The 27,382-nt window shown below is 32.8% G+C and overlaps 1 protein-coding gene and 1 non-coding gene across 3 annotated transcripts in view; one reads left to right on the forward strand and one right to left on the reverse strand.

Moving 5' to 3' along the window:
* Positions 1 to 27,382, reverse strand: part of LOC128990108 (uncharacterized) — a 402,010-nt gene that overhangs the window by 56,682 nt on the left and 317,946 nt on the right. The window lies entirely within an intron of this gene.
* Positions 16,269 to 16,341, forward strand: Trnav-cac (transfer RNA valine (anticodon CAC)). The gene has a single exon. It is a non-coding gene; the product is annotated as a tRNA-Val (tRNA).

Raw genomic sequence — 27,382 nt, forward strand, 5'->3', positions numbered from 1 at the left:
AAATATAATCACTAAATACCATGCATAAGAGGGTAAAGTGATTACAGTTAATGATCCCTACAGCTGCGGAAGTAGAAGTATGTATAGAGTAATCCTGCGGCTGGATTACACAGACGGAGTTGCCCGGAAGGTAAGGACTAAGGATAAGGCGATCAGTAGTGGAGGAGGAGTGGGATAGGAAGGGATACTGTATAGCGACCTCCGGCTGATTTGTAAAATAGTACGTTTAATAATCTATTTTATTCTTGATTTAAATTCAAAATCCTTATAGACTAACAAAGATTGAGTTTAATGTAGTATTGAATCAAACAGTTACACCTTACAAATTGGATACAATGATTTAGTTCGATGTATGCGGACACGTATAGCAAGCAAAGCAATAAAGAATTTGTATCAGTCGATTAGAATTCCAACGATTTAAAAACGTGATGACACCAACCGTTTCTTAATGCTTTTCAAATCAACTATCTGATGATTTAAAATTTTTAAGATAACTAACCAACTTAATAATTGGTAAAGTAATAATTATCTTGACATTGGAAAATGTCTTGTGCTTGACACTTTTTAAAATTTTTAGGTGTAAAACACATTTATTCTTGAGTACACATCTACACATTGTGACGCATAGCGGCACGCTATATTTTTTATAGTGTGTGCAGTTCGCGAAGCCGGCTGCATGTTCATCTCGTTGCCTGCCGCGACTGCATCAATGTTCTATCCCCACCTTTCCTAGTCTTGTCCTCCTTCTTCGACAACCGGCTTCTACACAGGAAACCTCTCCGTAAAATCCAGGACTTCTCTTCGATGTTTGGGATAAGTTATCATAGTTAGTAATATGTAGAAATTAAGTAGGGAAAATGTCTGGCTAAGTCAGGTAACTAGCGGGGAGCCCTTCTGGCTCACCCGACTATGGAAATGTAGGAATTGACAACTTAGCCGGTTGGTGGCACTCTGCCACCAACCTTTCGAAACATGAATACTAATCCACATGTTCCCAGAATGTAACTTAATAGTTTAAATCAATTCATACTTATTTCTCATTCAGTATTCAATTACATATCACTCATTTGCTCATCAATAATTAGTAAGTAATTACCCAAGTTCAGTTCATAGTGGAAGGATAGGTTTATATTTAAATAGTTAGTTCCATTAGTTCAAATCAAAGCTGGCTAGGCAAGTGTTCTGATGTGGGTAAAAGGTCTCCGTCCCTCTGGTCCCCAGCAATCTTCCTAATTGTATTGGTAGCAGATTCAGCACGCTGAAATTAAGTTTGGTCCAGACACACCTTTTCCTAACCTATTAGCATTACCCTGTTTATTCCCTCCTGATTACCCGAATTTCCCTCCTCCATCCCATACCTTAACCCCGCACCCCCTCACCAAACGGCCCCCCGGCTACAACATTTACTCGTATTTCTCGAAGTATTCGAGGCTTTTGGTTGTAGACAGTTAGGCACTACACTATAATACTCGCTTACTTCAATGTAGTCAAGAAGGTACAGTCATATAAAGTGACGAATGACAATAATATTGATGTACACATTTTGAAGTTTATAATGTCTACATTCGATTTAGCTAACTTCAGTAGTTGTATGACATAAAAACATAAGTAAATATTATTAATGCAACTGATTATAATAATTTTAAGAAACACTCTCCGCAGTGTTATTATATCTATATATAGATATAATGTTCAATATTAGCTTTATCGCAAACAGTGTTCAAACAAAAGACCTAAAGACAGAAGGGATGTGAGATGAAGGGTTCGCTTGTAGCATCACAGCATCGAGTGATTTAAACTTGGCAACATTGTTTAAACTTTGTCATTCCCTGCTGAGAGCAGATAAGGCCGTCAGATGGACGAGGGGAGTCATGTTAGAGACAAACTAAATCACAGACTGAAGCTTAACTAATAATCAACCAGGTAAACAGATAACACGGGATGTTTAGAAATATCGGACACAATTAAAAAATAACTTGAAATTGTTGAACATTTGAATTGACATTCAATTTTAATAGCAAATAAATTAGAACTTTGATTTTAAAATAACTGAACCATCCGTTTGTATAAACAGCGAACCTACTATTTGCATTGGAAATAGGTAGTTGCAAAATGTTGCAAATGAGTCAGAAAATAAAAAGGTTATAATTTAAATGACTATACATGATTCGACTAGAATGCGTAGGTATAATATTTTTTTGTAAATAATACAATGTCATATAACTGCATCATTATAACATCTGCCACTCCGTATTTGAAATAGTTTTGTTTTAAATTCGAAGCCTGTAAGAAATAACTAATTGTAGCGCACATTGTTATAACAATTTAGTACAAACCAAACCTTTTTATTGTAACATCTTGTAGGTCTAGTATTATTTGCAAGTAAAGATTAGGGATTAAAATGCTCCTTTAACCTTTGATAGGTACAATTGGTATATTTTGAATCAACACATTTAAATCACTTTGTTCTACAAAAATATATAGCTTATACTCCACATGATAGGCCTAATATGTAGATACTATAATTTAATAACACTGTTGAACTTTTAAAAAGTCCCGCTATGGTAAAGCTGTGATTTTTAGTGTGATGATAGTATATTTGGTTATCCTTACACAAGTAATTATTCTCCATTTATTTTTCAAAAGACTTGACCATTCAATTAAATTACTACATTGGTTTTACTCCAATGTAGCTGATACATACTCTAACCCGATCACTAAATTACTGATAAGTTGAAAAAATAAGCCAAACGCATAAGCATAACAAAAACTAGGGAAGGAAGTAAAAGTGAATGAATTCTTTACTGAACATTATTACTGTAAGTTAAGCAGGCTGTGTGTTTGTGAAAGGTTCGTTTGTTCCAATATAACTCGGCTGTGGTTATCAATTAGCATAGTATTGTTTCTCGGGTTCGTCTGAAGTGGTCAATGTTTGCAAGTTAGCGTCGCTTATTGGGATATATTGGGCTATCAGCCATCATCCACCGCCCACTCTATAATCAATCTCTATAAAGCAGACTCGTGTTTCGATAAAAATACTAACTTTTACGTGATTTTGTTTTGTTTATTACACTTCATATTGAACGACCTTCTAATATCCAACACTCGATGGTTTGATAAATTTTTACTGCACTTTTTTTATCATAGACCAACTGAAAAATGTGATTATATGACTTTTAGTAAAAGGTCTCAAATATAAAACATAGGCTTTGTAGAGTTGAAGTGCACATACAGTTACAAGACCGTCGAAACGCGTGATACTATATGATGAAACAGAATCACATGACGGATAAAGGAATTTAAACCGTAATTTATTTCTAAAACTAAATATGATTATGTATCTAAGTTTACAAGTTGATTGAATAGTGAGGTATGAAGGGCATTGTCCTATGGTCTGATGGAAGTGTTACTTTATGACACAATATATTTAACAGCCCCAAGGAACGTTACTTTTACGCCCCAGATTAAATCTGATACGCCGTTACGTTGTATGACACATTTCCGGAGTGGAAGGTTGATTAAATCTGTAATGAGAGTGCCAAAGGCTGACTTTAGAGCTCCGTGTAAGTGCATTACATATAAATTATGATTTAAGATCTCAGTTCACTTTATAGTATTAACGGATCCAGTTTTACATCCCTACAATCTGTTTAGCAGCGATATAACTAAGATTTTCTGTTTTGTATGAAGATATGAAGGTTGTAAAATTAATGTTTTATATAATTGGAAGTGAAAGTTAATTATGACAACCACGACAACAAGCTTAATTGTTATTAATTTAAAAGACTTGAGAATACATATTAAAAAAAAAACTAATTATTAAGCCATCAAGTATCATCTCAGTTTTAGTTCGAAATCAACTTAATTGCACTTAATCTATTTTAAGAAATGTTAGATCATAATCTATATACATCTAGACAAAACTGAGGTTTTGTTTCATTGATCCGCCCACTACTTATTCTAATAAGTAAAAATTTTATCATTTGAATTTTGTTGTAAAAAAAATTCAAACTAAATAAATTTTACAAATAATTGATTAAATACAATTAATTGTTAATCCTACTATGAGTTGCACAACCATACAGCATCTCGAGATATTTTGAAATACCGCAATGCAGTGTAAGAGTGTTTCCACGAATGTATTGCTGGAATAAATCCCTGCAAATAGCCTCATGCACCATACAGAAATCCCGCTGGTATTCACAGGCTAGCCACTTAAGAAGGCTATACTGTGGCATGTTTGTGGTTATTCAAGCCAATCTCCCTAAGACCCTCGCCGAATTCCCATTTCCTCCCCGTTAGACTCACCCTAGCCAGACCGCCCCTTATCCAAAGATTTATTCTAACGCTAATAACCGAAATCCCCTCAGATCCCAGTGACGGCCACCTGACTCCCAGTGAAATATCCTCGACCCAGCACAATGTTTCGCTCACCACTTTCCTTTTGTTTTATTTGATATTTTAGGCCTAAAAGTAGGCTAACAATACTTCATTTCACAGTTACGGGTTTGTATTATATTATTTTCAACATCAATAACAGTATCATCTATCAAATATAATTGTCAGTTTAGGGGTTTGTTGTTCTTTAAGTTGTCGCTTGACAGGTTTTTGGACGTGGTAGGCATACGTCAACTCAGTTTGTTCGGATAGAAAGGACCTTTGTGACTGGAATAAATTGTGCAAAGAAATCAAGGAAGTGAATTAGCCACGGTTGACGTCCTTTGGGGTTCTTTCCTTTTCGAATTACACGATTGTTTGCTCAAAATACCCCCGCCGCAGCAAACCTGCCGTCTAAGCGAATTTCCATTTGGCTGAATTGATTTTCAATCGATCTATTTAGATAACATTAGGTTTAACGAGTACCTAGGTTTGCTGCTACAAGGAAACTAATAAAGTGTGTATTTTAAGTAAAATAATTATTGCTTAGTAGAAAATGAATATATTTGCCAAGTTTGATCAAAAGATATCCATAAACAAGCAAACTACAACATTTTACAATATTCTCCATAAGAATAACATGGGAATTTTAAATTTACATTTTTTTAGTTTTCTCCGTAACCAATAACCGTACAAAAACACTTTGATATACTGAATTGTTTGTTTTTTTAAGCTCTTTAAGAAGGTTTAGAGAAAAACTGGGAAATTTTGTGTTTTGAGAGTCAAAAGTGAGAAAAACCAATTTTTACCCCATAAAACCCTGTTCCCATGGTCCGATCATGCTGGATCGCGAACTCATTCAAGTTAATCCCGCCTTACACCTTCAAACCAAATTTCATCAAAATCGGATAACAATTACTCAAGTTATCGTGTTCACGGACACATATATATATAAATCTATAAAAATTTTTATGAATGGTGTTTTTGGCCTCTGGGGACATCAAAATGAAAAAGTAAATCGGTCCCGGGCCTAAGTCTTACCATGAGACCTACGGTAATAGCTACTTCCCTATAGGGAAATTCGCTAAAAGGACAAATGTAAGCAGGAAAACACACAAGAAAAATACTATAATTTAAAAACTGGATATTTTACGAACGGATGGTTGTCAAAAAATGTGATGGAACAATAAATAAATCCAAGGATACATTACAGATAAGATTCTTTTTTGCATAATACAACCTTTTGTATACTGCTAACACATTCTTCGAGTTTAAGCCACAAGAATAAAATTGAAACTAAGTAAATTAATACCTGTTAGAAACATTATGCTTTAGTAGGGAAGATTTACGCTATAATAATAGCTATAAATAGGCCTAAATCGTAATTTTACAAAATCCATGAAATGGTAAGTGTTTCATATATTATGACTACTTGATACACTTCGTCTTCGTGACGCGTTAAGATAATGATAATATAAGATAAGAATTGAGTTTTTTTAAAGCTACTTAAATCAGATAAGAACCGAAATCCGGAACTTACAACTACCTGGAACTTATGTAGTTATTGTTTAACTAACTGTGTAAATCAGTATTGGTTATGAAAAATCAGTTGCACCGCTTAAAATATTCTCTTCAATAAATTCAATCACTTGATCCAGAGCGTGTAACACGTAGGCCTATAATGTGTACATCATTGCTTATCTTTTAATCGTCAAGTGGACCAATCGATATTTACTTCTAAAAGTCCTGCCTCAATACTTTATACTGGGTGCGGATGTTTGAAGCCATACCGTATTGTATCCAACTATCAATGAGAGATGGAACCCGTCTCGGCGTCTCTCTCCCACTAAAGGTCATGATGATAGGTACTAAGTCAGAACATATCCACATAGTTTATTTTTAACTTACTAATATTAATACAGTATGAACTGTCCCATTCAGTCATGAATTAAGATGTACGTATTTTCAACGCCATATTCTATTTAACTATATAACGCTTAGTTACACTAATAGCCGCTCTGTATTTTGACTAAAGGCGTATTTCATTAGAGAACGGTGAGGTTTCCAGGCACGTTTCGCCAACCGTGGCTCATAATTGGAGGTACATTTACTGTTCTTGCTACCTCTCCCCCCTTACCCACCCCTTACCTACCTTCTGTGGTAAAATAGAACAGAGGTTTACGATTTGTGCTATTTTATCAGTAGTTTTGACCACATTTAAGATAAAGCAACTGAGCAAATTAGAATACGCAGCAAGATTTTAAGGTTGTAATTTTACTGACATGAATCATTAAATATGTTTCTAAAATGATACAGTTAAAAACATTAACTCACCATATACGTATCTAAATCTAATGCATAATCTACCAACGCAATTCTGTTTGATAAGTACGGTACGTAACGCACTTTGACTGGTATTTCACATATTTTGCGTCTAAAGTAATTGAAAGAACGAATAACGTGACCTCAATAATCATTGTGGAAGGAAAGTTCGTTTATCATGGTCCCTTGAAAAATGTTGTCCCCAAACAGCCATATTTGATGAGAAAATAAATGTTAACGATTTTTAGGAACCTAATAATTAAATAGTTAATCAACTATTAATTATGACTGTATCTAATTCTTACAGTTTTTCTTGATGAATTAAGTTATAATAGTATGGAAAAAAGTAAAAAAACAAAAAAAACTAGAAGTATATCGTCCGATACTTCTGATGTGTTCTAACTGTAGTTTGGATTCTATATTTTACTAATGATATAACTTCAGTATCCAATAGTCAATCATTCTATTAAGTAAGTGACAAACACACATACAAACTATATGCTTGTATGCATTTATATCTGACTAATAAAACTGTTTTCATGGCAAACTATCAATTGTAAACCGTTAGAATGTAAAACGGTTGGGAACAATATTTTGCATTGAAATCAAAAAGACTAAATCTATAAATAAGCAGTAAGATCAAAATCATGGTAAAATAGTTCAGGCAATACTTTCAACATACTAAAACTCAATTACAAACCTGTTTTTTTTAAATCGTTCATTAAAATTGAGTCTCTCCGCCAATGGAACGAAGTAATAATGTCATGTCCCAGTTCGCTTTATCTGTGTAACTAGCTCAAAACTCCAACGCTCAGAGCCCAGTGAATGAAGCAATTGGGCATGGACGCTACAAAGCGGAAAAGTTGGTGAAGCATAGCGTCCCTTGAGACCCTGGTGTTGCTATAAACTAGCCCAACCTGGGCAGAGAACGTAAGTGTAATAGCGTACAATTGCTTATAGGAAAGTAAACATCACTAGGTATACATTTGTTGTATCTAAAAAAATAAACAAATCCAGTACATGCTATATTTTCTCGTAAGAAATAGTATATTGACCCTTTTTTAAATCAGATCAAAGATTCCATGCAACGCCGAATGTTATAATTACAATGACAACAGGCAACAATCTATTTCGACAAAACTTATGCAAAACGTCATCGAGAAGAGTAATCCTGAACTTTAAAGATAATACTGGGAACAATAAAACTGAGAAAATATTAAGTTCATACCATGCACGTTTTGCAAAATTACACAACAGATAGATGTATCAATAATTAATTATTCAAGTGAAAGATTAATAAATGGTAATCGTAAATTTAACCTTACATAAAAATATGCCAAGAATCAATTTTTGTTTCATACGACACAAAAATGCTTGGAGGCATTAAGGAGTTTCTCTGAACGTGTTCAAAGCAACGATAACAATTACTACTCCTTCAGAACAAGGCAAGATATGCAAATCATGTTGTAGTGAGGATGTAAAACACCAGAGAAGAGTGAGGGCTACCGGTTTACGGTAGTAATATAAGTTAACAATTGCGATGCAAATAATACTTGGACCATAGGGTTGGATGACTTGTGTTACGAAAACGTATTGCCGATAAAATCATTGATACAAATATCTTATTAATATATTAGAGCTTAGAATTTTACATCACTGCACTGTATCGGGAAACTTCTTTGAAAAGGTAGCAATTCCAAAATAATTACAAATTCTTTATAATTCCAAAATGATAGACATGAATCCATTTGTTTCAGTATAAAAAAAGAACAATGAACACTCATTAAACTGCGAATCGCCAGATTGTATTTTGTTAAACGATAAAAACTCCAATATGCCAGAGGGAAAATACATGGAATCTGCAGAGAAGGGAGAAGGAAACAGCAATCAAAACAACTGAAGCAAACAAAATGTAAGAAAATTGATGATGCCTGAAGCGTTTAAACATCGGAAAGATTGAAGGGGAAATATAAAGACCAGTAGACCATCCTAGAGTTCAGAATGGGTATCTCAAATGTGCTCGGGAATATATTGTACTGCACATTTGAAACTTAAACTTCGATAACGATCACATTTGTGAGGAAAGAATTGCATGATAAGTATTGTTTTAACACAGTACCTACATACAATACTACATGAAAGACTAAACTCATAACTACATATTAATATGTTTTCCCTATGTTCTACGTTGAGTTCAACTGTTTGAAAAAGTACATAACTTTTTTTTAAACATCATAGTAATAACATTTCGAATATTACTTGAATTTTTGACGTACGTCCAAAGAAACGATGTACTTACTATATGTTTTATTAGCATGGTTCTATATTTTTATTACATATAAATGTATGCAAGTATTATCGATTTGTTTTCATAACTACTGTAAAAATTACTACCGTTAATAATTTGGAAAACCCCTTAAGTGTATTAACAAAAATGTAGCTATTCAAGTTAACCAATAGGGGGGGGGGGACTAGCAAAGATAAATTAAAATGGGGAAAATAGCACTTGTCGAAGTTGACAGGCTAGGAATGTGAGCTTTAAATGCCACGTACACAGAATGACCTTCATTGGACATTGGTCTGGCCATCTGCGAGAATAGGATTAAAAAATAATTAATAATATATGGGACTAAGCGTTGATAAATCACCTAAAATGTTCGACTTTACGATGAGTGAGATAACAATCCTTTATTTAAAATATCTATATTTCTAAAATAACAAATTGGCCTATAACTATACTGGATTATTTTGATTATCTATGTTTCAAAGTATTGACCCTCGAAAATGTGTGGAATCTATGGTATAATCAAGTATTTTTATTTTTATTTTTGATCTTCGAATACTCACAACGCTAAAAGTGATATCATACCGCATTAATAGTTATGAAATCGTTGAAAAAATTAATATTAATAATAATAATAATCTTTATTGTCATTCAGCAACATAAAATTACAATAGACAACGTCAGAAGACAGGACACAAATATGACATCATGCTTAAATCTATATCATCTTATGAAACATTGAACATTTTGTTACATAAACTGTACGTACATACAGGCCTAATATTTAAATTTAAAATTCTAAGATTGAATGCTCTTACCCAAATTTATAAAAAACTTAAGTAAATAATACTTCAAAACTAAACAATTAGTAAATATTCAGGAAATTTGTAAAAGATTTTTGGTCATGCAGGCTGCCTCGTAATGGCCAATAGTGTTAAGAGTTCAGAGTAATCATTTGTGTTTAAAAAATTGTCTATAGAAAAAAAGGCTTTGCTAATTAGCCATCTTGATAATGTTGATTTGAAGAGGTTTATGTTATCAATTTCTCTAAATGGAATGGGAAGTTTATTGAAAAGTTGTAATTGTAAATATTTATGGCTTTTTGTGAATTTTGAATGTCTAACTGGTGGGATGTACAGGTTGTTTGGTTGTCTAGTTGATTGGTTACGTATTGAGTGACATTTAGTAAAATTTGTAATATTTGTTTAACATAGACTAAATGATTAAAAATATAAATACTTGAAAGTGTCATTATATTATTATTTATAAAGAAAGGTTTGCAGTTGACTTTATTTGGTATATCAAACATGATCCACCAGTAATTCAGGTTGTTTTGTATGGTATATAATGAGACAACTAATGGGACAACTCTTCACTAGCTTGTTTAAAAAGATTAGTTTATTCAACAAGTATTACAAACTTCAACGTGGTTCTCAATACTATACTTTCCAAACAAAAATGATGTGAGTTGTTATGGGAAAAATAATGCTATACATTGAGTAATTAATACGCTGTATGGCAACATTCATTTTACACACATGGTATCAGTTAGTCATGCATATTTCCTAGATGATTTTTGTACCTAATAGAAAACCATTTTAACATCTGAAGAACCACCACTAGTTACATACTGTGAGGCATAGTAAAAAGGTTAAAACTTTGATTCCAAAGTAATAAAAGTGATGATAAATTATAGAGGATAAACAATTTGTGAATGAAAAACAGATGCGCTGTCTGACTTGACGTAGAGCATATCGATCTGATCGTGAGGAGTTGGCGATGATAGTAAATGCAGGAATCTGCTGGGATGGTGTGAGGAAGAATGTTATAGAAGTTGATCGGTTAAATGCGGAATGTTAGAGTATTGGGGACCAGCACTGAGGAGAGGGGGGTGTCCGACTCTCAGGAAAGTATAATACAGAGGAATCTACATACAATGTCATTTTAATATATATCACAAAAGATATGTTACTATTGATAATGCTAATGAAATATTTAGACACGAATATTGTTATCGTCAATTTAAATACGGTTATGACAAACATTCTGGGGTTAGGTATTGTTTCAGCTTGGTTAGCTTTTTAGCTTGGTTTCAGACAATTATCCTAGGACAATCCTATTTAAGAAATCTTGTTAAAAGCTCATATTTAAAATATTTTAAGAAATAGTATAATACTAAAATAATTGGGTGGAAAAGTCGGGAGAAGTAATCTTTATTATGTAATACAGTCAAATCCTTGTATTACGGGATGTAGAGTTACCAAACGGGGTGTCAATACAGATTTTATTACACTGTAATTACCCATTAATTTACAAGTAATATTAGTTTCAATAATATCTGTCTTCTATAAAAGATATACATACTATTTTACAATTGACATTTGTTTATATGTTTATAAAATATAAAACATCCTATATTTGTGAGATTAAGACTTGTACTTCCCCTATACTATATTGGAATATTATCTATGTTCCGATAATTGGGTGCTGAGCTGAGCTTCAAACCGAATTTACAGATACTCTAAGAACGTCTTCTTGATTTGGTACATATCTTTATTTTGCAATCAATTTAGTGTTGAATAGTTCATATCTCTAGTGAAAATTACAAAATATATTGTAAACAAGTAATAAACGTGTCTATAAACACTTGCAAGGTAGACGACACTTTTTATGCTATTATCATGATAACAGTGAGTTATAAACATTGTAACAGTTGTTTTTAAAATATTGTAAACAGGCTTATTGTGCCAGAAACGTCTTGAACATAAAAGTGGATGACCTGGTGGAATTCCGGAATTATGTGAAACTACAGCGGAATATGGATGCACAATAGAGGCAAGACGCCCGGTTTGCAGAAGGGTCCAACCCCTATCTAGGGGAGGCCGCGGGGTAAAGGTAATCGGAATTCGCGGCCAGGCGTGAAGGGGCGTTACAAATTAGTGTGGAGTAGGGAGTGAGTCATGTAGTCAGGGAAGTTCATAAGAAAATGACAGCGGAGGTGTAAGAATAACGTTACATCTTTATAAGGTCTGAAATAAGGAAGGGGAGCGGAATGTTTTTGATTAGGTATACCTGGCTCATAGATAAAAGATTTTCATCTATTGCATCACGAAACAAATATTTTACCTGATATCTTTAGTGTTTTCTATATTTTTATAAAAACATTATGAACGAGAGGTAATGATGGAAGCGGAATAAAAACAGTCGTCTGCCGCAAGAAGGCTCGGAAATACTCCAATTGATTACTTTTTATGTTTGGAATTGTTGTCGATGAGAAATCGTTTACACGAACGCTACATTCACAAACCTGTTTTGTTGGCTTTGTACGTGAGAATTATTATTTAAAAAACGTACTGAGGTACAGTAAGGTACTGGTAGTTACCAAAAATATTGGAATACCTGGTTATGAGGAGTCTTTAATCTAATTGTTCATATTAGCAGTAAATATTTGAGAATGAATAGAAAATGTTTTACCCACTTTCATATTAATTGAGATATGATTTTTACCAGTATAAATCTGTATAGTAAGTGCAAAACTAACTATACATTTGAACTGTATGTTGGAGAAAGTTACGATGTAGCATGCAACTAATAGAATATGACTTTTGATTGGAGATCATAATTAAAATATTCAAAATATGAAATTCGGGTTTCTTTGATTTTACTTGTTTACCATACATTCAATTTACTATAACACTGTATGTGTGAAAGTCTTAATGCTGGATAGTAAGCCGCTTAGACGACTTCCTAAAAACCCGAAAAAATAACCAAAATTATAAAACAATTTAGAATTTTGTAGCTAGTCTGGGTCATGTTTTCTCATCTAGAGCTTATCAGGCGCTCCAAGGGTCGTAATGTTTGATAACGACGCTATCAATTGGCTCTCAGACCTGATGGCCAACTAAAGTCTCGCCCGGACCTTCGCTAAATAGTCTATGACCTTCAGCCAAAGGTTTAACGCTCTCTCATACGTTTACTATCCATGTGAAATATGTAGAATAATTTGTTCTTGGATATGTATTATTACCTGCTATTATAGTTAAAATTAAAATCATTACATCCTAACAGTAAATGCTAATACGTAAACTACGGTTATTCACCTGGTCTACTAAAGCAACTGGGTTTGGTTCCTACAGATTACAGTTTATTAGATGGACGTATATGGATGGACGTAGACATATTTAATTTATAAATAAAGTGTATAAACAAAGCACATCTCAAATGTCAAATTCAGTATATAAGTGTACAAAAAAAAAGATAAATAAATACACGTGTAAAACAAACTATCTAATTAGTTAGACAATTTATTTTATAAAAGAATCATACTCAAATAAAAAATGTCATGTTATATAACAAAATTTGCTGTCCTAAAACTAAAGATAATATGTGGTCAACATCAGCGCATTAATATGTGGTCATACTAAGAGTTTCAAAAGTGTTTTAAGGTTTACATGACCTAAGAGTATTTTAGATTGAAATGAGATGAACGAACTGTGGTACACTGTATTTATGATGGTCATTCCTAAATAAAGATTCCTAGTTAATATTGTTAAATTATAGCCTTTCCTAAACCAAATTACCACCCCCGTACCTTATCTATCACTTACAGATATTCTATTTTTAATTAGAGTGAAGTTACAATGTTTAATATAAAAAATATGTCGTTGCAAGGTTTTCGTTTTTTGGGAAAGATACGACGTTTCTAAAGTTATAAAACTTTGCCATCCATATACATTTTGTAATGTTAACGTCCACAAATATACATTACAAAACTTTACGCATTAAAAACAAATTACAGCACTTATTTACTACAGTTGATTCGTTGTCATTATGAAATAAAATAAACTATCTAATACAACTCTTGTTAAAAGTAATCATTAAAATTCTTCAAAGCATGTTCTGCTACATTAGAATTTAATAAGATGTCAATTCCAAACATAAACTGGTCTGATCTTAGAATAGAGACGGTTTGAAACCAATAAACACACAGTCATTAACCGAATGACGATATTTTCACATAGGCAAATAATAATCTATAGAAATTAGTATTCCTTTTTTAAACATGATTTCAAGGAATTGTGTGACGAAATTATAAAATAAATCTTAAGATTTGCAATCATAAAATCAAATCAAATCAAAAAGCATTTATTCTATAAGCAATATGTGTTATGCAAATTATAATTCTCATACACTGGATGGTCCCCACATAGGCCAAGCCTGTGCGTGGAGACCGAAAAATGTTATAGTGTAGAACGTGATTCACAAAATGATGAGAATTTTCCATCTCATAACATGAAAGTCTTTATCTTCCGTAATAACCGCAATAAAAATACGGCTACATTTGAAAGGAAGAAAGGTACTTGTACGATTGTAACAAGAAATAAACATAACGTCAAGAAAAGGTAAGGGACGGAGGGTTGTGAAAGATTAATGGGAAAGTAAAGACAAACAGTTGCGGAAGCGGTGTTTAACAGTTCCCTAATGGAGGATCGGTTGATGACTTGTAGTTACGGCAAAGAACGATGTTGTGTTGAAACTTGTAGTTGTAGATGACTGGCTACAAGAAACACTCTTTCTATCGTGTTCAAAGAAATATCTTTCTTTTCCTGTTCAAGAATCGTTTTCTTTTTCTTTTGTTTCCTGCAACTTTTTATATTCATAGCGTTTTTAGAATTTGATGATAAAAGTCGTTGATAACATTTAATAACATTTAATGAATAATTATGTTATTATCATATCAAAGTAGGCCTATAGTATAAGCTAAACTATTAACTGTTAACTATATGCAATATCATTTACGATATAGTCTATGTTTTAATACTAAGTTTTTAATAAGAAGTACGTAAAATTCAAACATAATTAAACATATACATATATATATATATATATATATATATATATATATACAATATATAATCTACATCATCACTCAAGATTATAAAATATAAAACTAAAGTTAAGATCAACAACATGGTAATTATAAAAAGCTTTTATACACGTTAAAAACTAAATTCAAAAATTCAGTTCATAAAAATAACGAGTAACATAATTACAAAATGCTAACAGCAATAACTAAATTATTGAATATGTGCGAAGCGAAATGTGAATAACACATTATGAGTTTTTTTTTTTACTAGAGGTACTGTGAGGAGTCAAAATATATATTTATCTATTGAAACAGTTTCACATGAAGTTTTAAACACAGTTCATTGTAACAGTGTAAAAATTGATATCAAAATGTTTTATAAACAAATAAATAGCCTAATTGCTGACATAAAAAATATCAACCACTAAAATAGTTCGGTAAAAATATTTATAATTAACAAATTAAACATTTATCTAATGAAATAGTTGCACATGAAGTTTTAAATACAGTTCATTGTAACAGTATTAAAAACTTGATATCAAAATGTTTTTTAAACAAATCAATAGCCTAATTGCTGATATAAAAATATCAATCACTAAAATAGTTCGGTAAAAATATTTATAATAAGTATGGGTTATACGTTTTATGATCATAACAGGAAGAAACTGTTGAAGGGTAAAAATTAAATAAGCATTTAACATTAGTGAAATCGTCCTCCTGACGACGGAAGTCCTGCAAACTATAAACTTTTAAAAGCATCCGGCGAAACTTCGATTTCAGCTTCTATTAACACTTGATAATTAAATTGATTGCTGAAATAACTTCTGTCTAGCTATGAGTTTGCGTGGTTTAAATGATTTGTACTCGAAGACTTAGAATAGCTTTGGTTTGATTTTATAGTTAAATTTAAAGCTATACATGTTCATACAAAGAGTCTACTTGCCAAATTTCAAATTTCAAGGAAATGAGAGATAAATTATCTTAGAGTACGATGAATGATCAAAACCCTTGCCAGTAATAAAATTAAAATTAATTAGATATATTTACATATATATAGGATGGGGTAGTAGATGAGGATTAAGGGGTTTATGGGGGGGAGGGGTTAAGGTGGCCTATTTCATTGTAAGGTATTAATGTAGAATGTTATCGTGGAAAATATAGACTACGGTAAATATTTTTTTTTAAATTTGACGTACATTGAATTGTCAATTAAATATTACGAATTTTTAACAGAGAGAAATGCATTAACTAGAGAAAATTTAAGCAACCGATGTTATAGCCAAAAAGCTGAAATTGTCAAGTAAATAATCTTAGACGATCTTTAAGTATATTTTGCAAAGTATTTCTACATGGTTTAGCAATATTATCAGAGATTACGATCACTTTAACGATATCCTGATAGTTGTGCTGACGTAAGCGGTTTCCGTAGTGTAGTGGTTATCACGTGCGCCTCACACGCGCAAGGTCCCCGGTTCGATCCCGGGCGGAAACAATTACTTTTACCACACCAGAGTTCTGCAATGTACACTATAACCGATTGGTTTAGTTTCGTAAAATCTGAAAACATAATGTACAAATTGTTTTGAAAATATGGCAATGAAAAGTATTTATTAAAAATGATAGGCTACGACTTTCAAAATTTGCAAAATATTACTGCATGGATATTAACTGTTCTATGTAATTTAGCTTACATTGAAATTGAACTGTAGTTGATTTGATTATGTTTAATAAGAAAAAACTTAATAGACATAAATTTGAGCCCACATAATCTACAAAACTATATTTGTTCAGGAAAGAGTAGATAGCATAATTTAAATATTCTTGGTCAGAATGTCTGGCATGTGCATTAGGCAGAGTTCCACAGTGGACTTTACATGGCTAATGCAAACTTTAGCACGCGAACTCCTCATAGAGTGGGCTGATGTGGCATTAAACATCGATAAATACGAAGCCACGCATCACAACAATATTGCTGAAAAATCATGTTAAAAACTACTAGCGATCTGATGCATTTATATATTTTTACATTTCAAGGTTGTTACAGTTTTTACCTTAATAAAAAGCATTATTAGTACTCTTAAAAATATATTCATGAAACTGGACTATGGGAATGACTTTTTTAGATGTTTGTACAGTGTTGTTAAAATATGCGTACCGGAATCAAATAGTTTATTTAAAAGATAATTTAAAAAATAAATGGAAATTGAATTGGTAATGGCATTGACTATATATACCTACAGTAGGTATATATAGTCAATGGTAATGGGTAAAGAATTTAACCATAAATGACAGTAAAAAGGAAATGTAAAACTGTATGTTTGAAAATGATCAGTGGGAAATAAAAGAGTAAATTAAAAATAAGACTTTCAAAGCTTTTAATTTTGTATATCTACTGTTTACAAATTACACTTTGTGACATTCTTCATCCACACATTGATTTAAAAGATTCTTGTGACCAGAAAGGAGAAGAAGAAGCCTATATTTTGTAACAACTTGTGGAGCAAATATCTTTTTAAATGATTTTGATCTTATTATTTCATAAACACCGCTGATTAGATTGGAGCGGCGTAAATAGTAGATGGTGGAGCCGGCAGGATCGTAATCGTATCAGCGCTCCCCGTGGACCCTTGCTGAACCTCAAATCTGGATCTGAATATTTACTGCGAGAGACTAAGTAACTTCCTCCATTAGGCCTGATTGTCTCGCGATAAGATAATTATATAATCTTGAAATGCGTGCGTAAGTAGGCCTGAGTGCCGCTTTATTTTGATGCGAACTAATAAGACTAAATTAGGCGTACACTTGTTGTGAAGCGCGACCGAAGATTTATAAATGTAGCCTATGCAATATTAAATTAACTTAGATTTCAAACTAAAAGAGGATTATTCTGTACTTATATCTAACATAGACTGATAGATAAGGTGTTTAAATAGCATACCATTCCAAGGTGTATCGAGGGTAGCAGACACTTACCTGAAACAGAGCATGTAAATGATAGCACACTATAATATGTATGTATGTGACATAATTAAATAAACTACCAACTACTAATGTACAAGAATGAAATGTAAGGTTATAAACACACCACATGTATGAAGTCACTGCCTAGCTGAGTAAAATATTAAGTTAAAAATATTTAAGTCCACATAAATATTTTTCTAAAATTCTTCAACAATTAAAGTATATCTTGGACATTAAAGTCTATAGTTGATACAAGTTTGTATGCCCCACCTTCACATCGTAGGACGGTTGGTTCTAGTCCGAAACAGTTTTACACATTATTTCACGCTAGTCCTACAGGGTTGCGACATTATCGCATAGATGAAATCTATTAGTATTGGCTATATACCACTAGACCAGCTCGCTCGCCCATAGAGTTCATACAGTATTTACCAACCATGGTCCCTAACATATTTATCTCTTGTATATTATATATACCCACGGATCGTTGACAAAGTGAAAAAAACATATTTATCTTTTATACCGTATATTTTGCTTTACTTTTTCAACATTTATCTAGGTACTTAATGACCAGTTGAAATATGATAATTGACAGAATCAGTTACAACACACTTTAATACTAAACATATTTTGAAGCTGGATAAATAATTATTCAGGAGTCACTCTATGAATTTGTAAATTGTTGCCCGATACGTATTTATATGAGAAGCAAGAGATCGGTCGAGTTATTTAGCGCGACCAAATTTTCGTGCGGCACCGGCCTTTTGTACTCAAGTAGGCCCTACCCACCAAGAGTAGGGACACTGTTTGGGAGAGAAGACAAAGAGTTCCTCATATTTCTTTGTTTGACGAGGAGGGAATTAGGTGGCAATCCTACGTTTTAATCTGTTCCTTCCTTTATAAGCTTTTATCCCAAAAAGACATAATAATCGGTTAAACGCAGATGCTCTCTTTGAATGTTAGATGAAGAAAGATATTACATTCGAAAAACGGTAAATTTAGACGATTGATGGAGAAAGAGAAGTTAAGTAAAGAATACTGTACTCTAAAGGTTTATATAAATGAAATATATGGCTGACACGAAATGACACAAAATCCTATGTATGGTCTTTTTTATGTTGTTAAAATCAATTCACCACAGAGTAACTAATTTTAAATTTAAGAACTGCGAATCCCCATGTTTGTCCCCAAGCATGTTTGTGTCTAGATAGATTTTAAATTGCAATATAAGATGCCTAAACAAAAATTGTGTAGGCTACTTCGGAAAGTATTACAACACTTATTTCGTACTTACTTCCATAACATTGTGTTAACATGATACAGTAAGTATCTAGATACAAAAAAAAAAAACTTTCCATTAGTAAAACTTCCCACGTTTTTCGATCTGGAAATATTTATCCGATATATTAATGGGGGTTTAAGTTAGAAATTAATGGGCTTTTCTTTAAAAAGTGTTTCCCGCAATATATCGACACAAAATCTAACATCCACTAAAAGTAACAGACAAGTAGATGGGGGAAGCTTATTAAGTTTTACATTTGATAATATAAAAAACCAAGGGCGAGAATTGTTAGTGTGATGTTGATGAAACTGGATAAGTATGTTCCAGTCTACCGGAAAGGACAGCACTTTGGAGCAGACAGTACATTTTGAGGACAGCTATTGTTTGTGTTATGTTGCACAAAATTGTGTAAGTCCAAGGACGGTGGCTCTCATGAACAAATCGGGATACAGTATTATTCTGATAAGTCCAAATAAGACATGCATGTTTACTGTGGTTATTTTCACAGTGTATTGAGTGCGATGTTAGGTAGAGTGTAGATTATCCTGAAGGCGAAGGACGAGAGCTCTCGACCAGTCGGAGGACGTTGAGCGCAGTTTATTGTTTCTCTGGTGTTCCGAGCTTCTGCGTCTCGAGAGGGCTCCACGCGTTATTGGCCTGCCCGAGGTTCGCTTCACTGATTTAACCTTTTCTCTCACTATAATAAACTAACGCAAGCTAGAGATATTCCTTATATTTGATAAAGAAAATTTGTAAAGCACTATAGTAACTTTAAAATATTCTAGTCTAGAATACATTACTTATAAAACATCCCCTATTTATTTATAGCATGACATGATCTTATAAAAACATGTTCATTGCTGATGACTCGACAGTGAACGTTGGTTTGATCAACAAGGCAGTGTAAACCTCGTAATCAATCAATGAATCACGATCCGAACGCGAGTAATGGGCTCATCAGAAACTTCTCGAGGCAATCAAATTCAACTTGAGTTTAGTTTAAATTTCTCTAACACCTCTGAAAACTCGAATTAAAAAGAGTGGCTCCCGTCTTGAGTGCAATTAGGGTTAACTTTTCCCCGTGCGTGCTAAAAGAGTAATTCATCTTAATTAGACAGTCTTTACACTCGAAACGTTCACCGCGGCGTCAGCGTCACTTTTATTGTGGCTTTGCAATCGCTAGGACAGTAGTGTTATTAACGCCAGATTAATTCTAATATTTCACGTACAATTAAAATCCACTAAAAAGTCATAAAAACTTTAAATCAATATTTCAGATCATGTATAATATACACCTAAGTAGGAGAACCTGTTTTTATTATTGTTTACTAATTGAGAAATAAAAAGTAAAATATAACTATATTTTACTTTACATTGGTTGAATGTCAGCTTACTTCTAACTGGATTTTTATGCTAATTTAATAGTTAATCTAGTAAACATTGAACAACAGTTTTTGATAGTGTATTTTATAATAACTAGTTGCTCTGCCCGTGCTTCGCTACGGGGTGAGAATGCAGAAAAGAATAATTCGGTTTTACTTTAAGATACTGTACTATAATATACTATGAGAAACAGTTACAACACACTTGCCAGGAAACATATAGGCAAAAGCTCAATCCTGCTTATTGATTATTTAAATTAAGATCTCTAAATGTATTACAGTACTATCATTTTATATAGTGTACAGCATTTAAAATATATGCAAAAGTATAATTCATTGACCACATGGCACCAAGAAACGATTCTCCTTGTAAACAAATAAAATTAAATAGCAGAAAAGAATTTCTAACAACAGCTGTAGTTTCATAACAATATTTGTTTCCAATGTTAATCTTATGGAGAAATATGAAACTTAAAAGGGCCCCAGGGCCTCACTCTCTAATCATTTACCTAAAAAGAAAGTTTCCTGCACAACTTCACGTTACGCTCTTTCCAATGACACCAAAAACATGTCAATCGGTTCAGTAGTTTCGGAGGAGTAATTGTCACAAAAATCCTGCTTGCGTATTAAATAAGTATAGATAAAAAATTGAATATAAGAGGGGTGTGTCAGCTACGTGGTAGGACCTTTCTCACGACAAAGTTCTGTTATCTTTACGTTTTTCGCATGGAATTAATAAGTATTAGAACACTACACAGACCGGTATGGAAAACCCTTTGTAATTAATTATGAATACAACAAAAATATAAAAATAATAAATTCTTACCCATAAGTTATTATAAAGCAAAAATATATATTTCTTCAACAATTTTTGTGCCAGATAAAAATTGTTATGTTTAGATTCGTGGCTGGAGTTATAGCCTGGATTAGTTTAGGGGCCCTGAGACAGGTATTGATTTCATGGGGGACATTAATGGTGCCACATGTTAGATTGGTTTAGATAATATTCTAATATACAGTAGGATGATTAGAAAAATAGATAATTCGTTTTACTTCATCTCAAGTCCAGGTTAAAAATGACAAATTATTGATTGTTGTAAGTTGCTACTCTGCTTATTGAGGAGGAGAAGCCAAAATAAATCTTGAAATCATTTATTTACAAATACGAAATTACTCTTATTCGTAGTCATTACACGCAATTTTACTGAATTTTATAATCTATGATCCTTTGATGTTGGTTGTTGCGGAAATTCCACTTCATTACTTTAATCAAATAAGGATGCTCTATTTACATTTGACACATAAAATAATAGTACACCGTTTCATCGTGTCCAGTTTCCAAACGCTTCTTTATTAGTGGTTTTCCGCGATGTAGAGTCAAAGCGATTGAAGAGCATGGATGTATCTGATTGACTAAACAGAGTAGTGGTCAAATGAAATGCAGTAGAATTGTTTAACTGACCCTCAAAGTCTCTTTGGGTCAGTATTTGGTTTCCAACTAGGTCAATGAAAATGGTTAGTATTAAATAATCAATATGCCAATACGGAGTGACAATCCAATAACTTTTATCTGTAGTTAATAGAATATCTATTTCTGAATTAGAACAATTATTTACCAAAGAAACCCCTGTTGCTAACATGGGGTGGCTTTGTTGGATAGTTGATAAACATAAAATCGATTTTAAACGTCGGTAAGTACAAAGGAGAAAGAAATTAAATTTTTTATTGTCAACTTTTTTAAAGATTTAAGGACTTTACAGCAGTTTTATTAGGTAATATCACCACAAATAAGTGAATTGAAGTATATTTTAATGAGTTAAATACAACTTATGACATAATTCATGTGTTTAATGTTAAACTCTATCTATTTTTTGTGTGTTCGTTTTATCTGCGATACTGGTATTTTTTACGTTTTAGTAAGGGAACTCTATATTCCCAGGTTTGTTAATATCCTTATTATTAGATAAAAACATTGTTGTTATTTATATATAACACATACATATTTTTTTTAATAAATCCCCATGTTTAGACTGTCCGTAAAAGATGAATTCAGGATCAACAATTACAGAATAACACTGAACTAACAGTTTTTCTTGTAAAAGTAGATTTCGCATGCGTCTAAGGTGCGCTTTAAATAATTCAACTTGAAAGGTTTACGTCGTGAAATGGGGGAGAAGTAAATCAGCAGAATCGAGTTAACAAGAGGTGGGCAGAGGGGGGACTACGAGAAGTAGAGGGGTGTGTGTACGAGAAGACAAGGAAGTATAGGTTCACGTGGTTGTAAACGCAAGAGATTGATGTAAGGGTAGATACTGTATGTCGATACGATTTTATATTGTATGTATGCTTTTAGATTAAGTCATTAAAAAAATGTATTAGTTGCAATTCACAAAAGGCGACAGATGTGTGTTCGTAGTTGAATAAGTATTTGTGTCAAAGTCAATGAGTCAATGTTGTATTATGTGTGGTTCAATAACAATCGATGTCTTGAATATTAATCCTCAATACAAAATCGACGTGTAGTACTAGATTAAATCAAACTACATTCAAACGTATTTTTTACAACTGACTATGCATGATTTACAGACTACTGCAAAGGGGATGTATAAAATATACCACTTAAAATAAGCTTATACATTATTTCTACGCAATCAAGTTAAATTTGTCTTCAAGATTTTCTGTTCATTCTTTTGTGAATCCCAACTAAAATCAATATGTTAAAATCGTTCAGGGTAATATGAACATAATAAAACACCCTGTAATACGTTACCAAATTAACTCACTTTCGTTTTAATGTAGATGTACCAAAATCAAATGCTAAAGCCAATCTTTTAGCGAATTTCCCATATAGGGAATAAGCTATTACCGTAGGTCTCATGGTAAGACCTAGACCCGGGACCGATTTACTTTTTTGTTTTGAGGTCCCCAGAGGCCAAAAACACCATCCGTTCAAATTCATATATATATTTATATATGTGTCCGTTAGCGCGATAACTCGAGCAAAATTGATCCGATTTTGATGAAATTTGGTACAAACGTGTAAACCTACATTTATTCGAACGAGTTCGCGAACCAGCATAATCGGACCATGGGATCAGGGGTTTATGGGGGGTTTTATGGGGTAAAAATGGGTTTTTCTCATTTTTGACCCTAAAAACTTTAAATTTCTAAATTTCTCTCTAAACCATTTTGAAGAGCTTAAAAAAACAAATAATTTAGTATATTGAAGTTTTTTTAATGTTCATTGACTACGGAGAAAATTAAAAAAATTGTAAATTTAAAATTCCCATGTTATTCTTAAGGAGAATAAATAAACTGTTCTAGTTTGCTTGTTTATGGATATATTTTAATCAAATTTGGCAATTTGGCTTATTTCATACTAAGCTATCAATATTTCAATTCAAAAAAACACACCTCAACATCTTCCCCGTAGCAGCAAACCTAACTACTCACTAAAATTAATGTTATTTAAATAGGAAATAAATCTGAAAATTTATAGGGAATATTTTAGTAGAAATCAAGCCGGGTAAATGGAAATTCGCTTAGTATGCAGGTTTGCTGCGACGGGGGTATTTATAATGATTTTGTAAAATAGTATCAAAGTTGTACACAAAAATAATGTTGTATATCTTTAGCTACATTATAACCTGTTAGCAAAAGTCGCTATCTTTACTACTGTATTGTTTACCTCATCTACGTGGTTGACGTTTGGCCCAAAATAAACTAGCCTACGAATAACAACGATAACAACAATAACAATTTTGCACTAGAATGACACATAATGTTTGGAGGGCTGTCCCCGTCCCCTCAACAAAACTCACCCCAACCTCGAATTTGATCAAACAGGTAGTCTATTCAAAGACCTCCGAGCAAAGCATTATTATTCACTGTTCTTTATTCATAGGCTGATTATGGTCTCTCCCTGCATTTCGCTAGATTTACATTCATTGGTTACTAATGTATTTCTCTGAAAATCGGCCGTTCGTTGCATTTGGAAGTTTTTGTATTAATATTAACAAGGTTATGAAAAACGCGAGGAACCTTGAAAATACATCGTTATGTCGGAAGAATTGTAATTTCGGTACGTGACTCAGAGGTAACAGTGACATCAACGTTTAGTAAAATGTCAAACAAGATACTGTAGAACAGTTTGATTGGGGTTATTTTTACTTACAGAAAAGCTTCCAAGGCATTTAAGGGTAAATGCAGGTACATCGGGAATGTAATTATTGACTCTGTGATTTTGGTTAGGATTTCTTAACGCCCTAAAATTATATACCACATAGAGCTGGAAATTTAAACCACAGATGCTTTTGTTAGAAAATCGGCTTTAAGCATATAGGTTTATGTTTCTTCCTGTAATTACAAATGAATAGTAAATTGTATCAAAAAAATACCCTCCCAGCCCAGTTTACCACTACCACAATATCACATTCTGATTACTGTACCTGGCTGTAAGCAGGTTAAACGTAATCGCTTTATAGCGTTCCCGGAAGACTGAGGATCAATCTTAGACCTTAGAATGTTTACTATGACACACTCAGCAACGTTACAGTATTCTGTTTATTATTCACATGGATCAATTTAAACTTTATCTAAAGGAATCATAGACTTAATGTTTACATGTTGGGATGTTTGTTAAAATTAATAGTTTCGTAAGTTCTTTGATTTATTTTATAGCAAGTTAACGTGTGTGTATAGGAGGTGCGATAAGAAGTAACCATTACATAAACCAACACAAATAACTCGTTTAAGAACCTATATAGTTAATTCGGTAAAGGTGTGGTCAAGGCTGTTTAAACTGATAATTGTGCATGCCAATTCATATAATTAATACTAATCAACTTTATATATGTTTTAAGCACTTTGAAATATATTGGCAATTTGTATAACAAGGCGCAAGTTTGTATCAGCTGAAATGCCTTTGCAGAGGAAATTGTGCGAATTCTTACAACTACAGCTCCCCATGGATCGGCGTCCGCCTTCTGCTAACTCGATTGGGCTGATTTATTTCTCTCTCGTTTCGCCACGATAATACAGTCTAATTATATACTAAACTACCTCTAGGAACAATAATAACAAAATATGCATAAAGTAAAAATATGCATTTGCCTACTTCGTGGCTGATTATTAATTAGGTCAATGGAATCCTTTTGATTATACATACATTAGTTGTAAATTTTAAGTTAAATAAAAAAAAATTATGTCGTTACTCGTATATTCATTCCCCGCGATACTTCCAACCTGAAAACTAATACTCACATAAATATTTGAATTTTCACCACATGTTGATAATTTCATCCCCTCTACATTAACAATACAGCTAATTATAACATAGTTTACCCATGTAGCCAGTTACTTGATACTTGACTTGAACAGTCTTCTATAACGTGAAGAGTCCATTGTTCTCTCCTTGTGTGGAGGCAGTCTTGTAAAATGGCAGGTCCCACTTCAGGCATTACGGACATCAAAGAAACAATAATCCGGCCTCATCACATAGTCCTCACCCGTAAGTGTTTCCGACATGTGCTCGGTTCTTGGCGGTGAGTCATCATATTTTACTACTACGTTTGCATCCTTTACATTGCAGCTTAGTGTGGATTAGACTTATCTTTGTTTTAGTTTAGTTATGTTTGTTAGAGTGTTCGTGAAGTTACATTAGAATGTTCGATGCATGAAGGAAAGGAACATTGTGTTAGTTGAAAGATATTGAGGTTTATCTTAATATATGACTTTAGAGTATCATCAAGACGTACAGACGTCTTATTTTAAGGACCCTTGTAAAGATAGGCTATTTTAACATTTTATACAATTTAGTATTTTATGCAATACAAATAGATAAACATAAGGTTTTGTAGAACGAGATTGTTTGTAGTCGATAGCCAGAAAAAGGTGAGAGCTTGGAAGCACGCCCGAGGAAAAAACTTTACTTTTTACGAAATTTTTATAAAATAAATAAATGAATGAAAATACATTTATTTGCTAGCGTTTCTCTGATACATAAGATGTTACGATCAACTATTGATCTTGTCAACTTATACTAAGATTTTAATACAGTACCAAAAACGTTGACTAAATTAAAACATTTGCAATGTGGGTTCTACTTATAAATGTACACAAATTAGTAAACATATATACAACAAAAACATACAAAAATATACTATATACATTTTTAATATGAATTGAAATCTCCAATTACAAATCAGGCTAACGGAACAACAAATTGAAAGGAAAGGTTACAAAAATATTGTTTAGGCTGTCAAGCAAGAATAATTCAGCAATTGTGTTAGCATTTATTTCTGGGCGAAACCTAATATGGCCTTAAAGAGGCACTGCTAAGGTCTAGAGAAATGTTTTACGTAAATAAATTGACATTTTTAACGGCTGTTTTACATCTTATGGTCAAAATTTGAGGTTTTCGGTCGTGTAACGAAAAAAACGGCAAATTAACGATGTTTCAATAACAGCTAAAATTATCTTTGAAAAAGTAGTAAAAATTAAGGCTTTAAATGGTGTAACAATACTACTGTTCCTTTTTATGGCCAGGTCATCACAGAAAGGTAGGTATAAATAATAGCAAGGAGGGAAATCTTAACAAGGTAAATTGTTAAAGGAGAAAAATTAGAGCAGTAAATTCCCGATTGTACGAAGAAAGAAAGGGCAATAAAAGAAAATTGCGATGTGAATAAACGTGGTGATGTGTTACGTTGGCGGACGTCGTGGCGCGAAAATCACCGACATAATGGAAAAGCGCGGGAACACGTGTGGGGCTGACTGCTAGGCCCTTAACCGCTACAGCCTAGTCAGGGTGCTGACTACGGCTTGTGAAAAGGGCGAGTTTACATGTAACATATTTTTGTAATATAGGGACATAAACAAACGCCTCTATGCTTATAATTTACTTACAT

The sequence above is a fragment of the Macrosteles quadrilineatus genome, unplaced genomic scaffold, assembly GCF_028750875.1.
Source record: "Macrosteles quadrilineatus isolate MER2022 unplaced genomic scaffold, UCM_ALF_1.0 Scaffold_1__1_contigs__length_201487025, whole genome shotgun sequence".
Classification (NCBI taxonomy): domain Eukaryota; kingdom Metazoa; phylum Arthropoda; class Insecta; order Hemiptera; family Cicadellidae; genus Macrosteles; species Macrosteles quadrilineatus.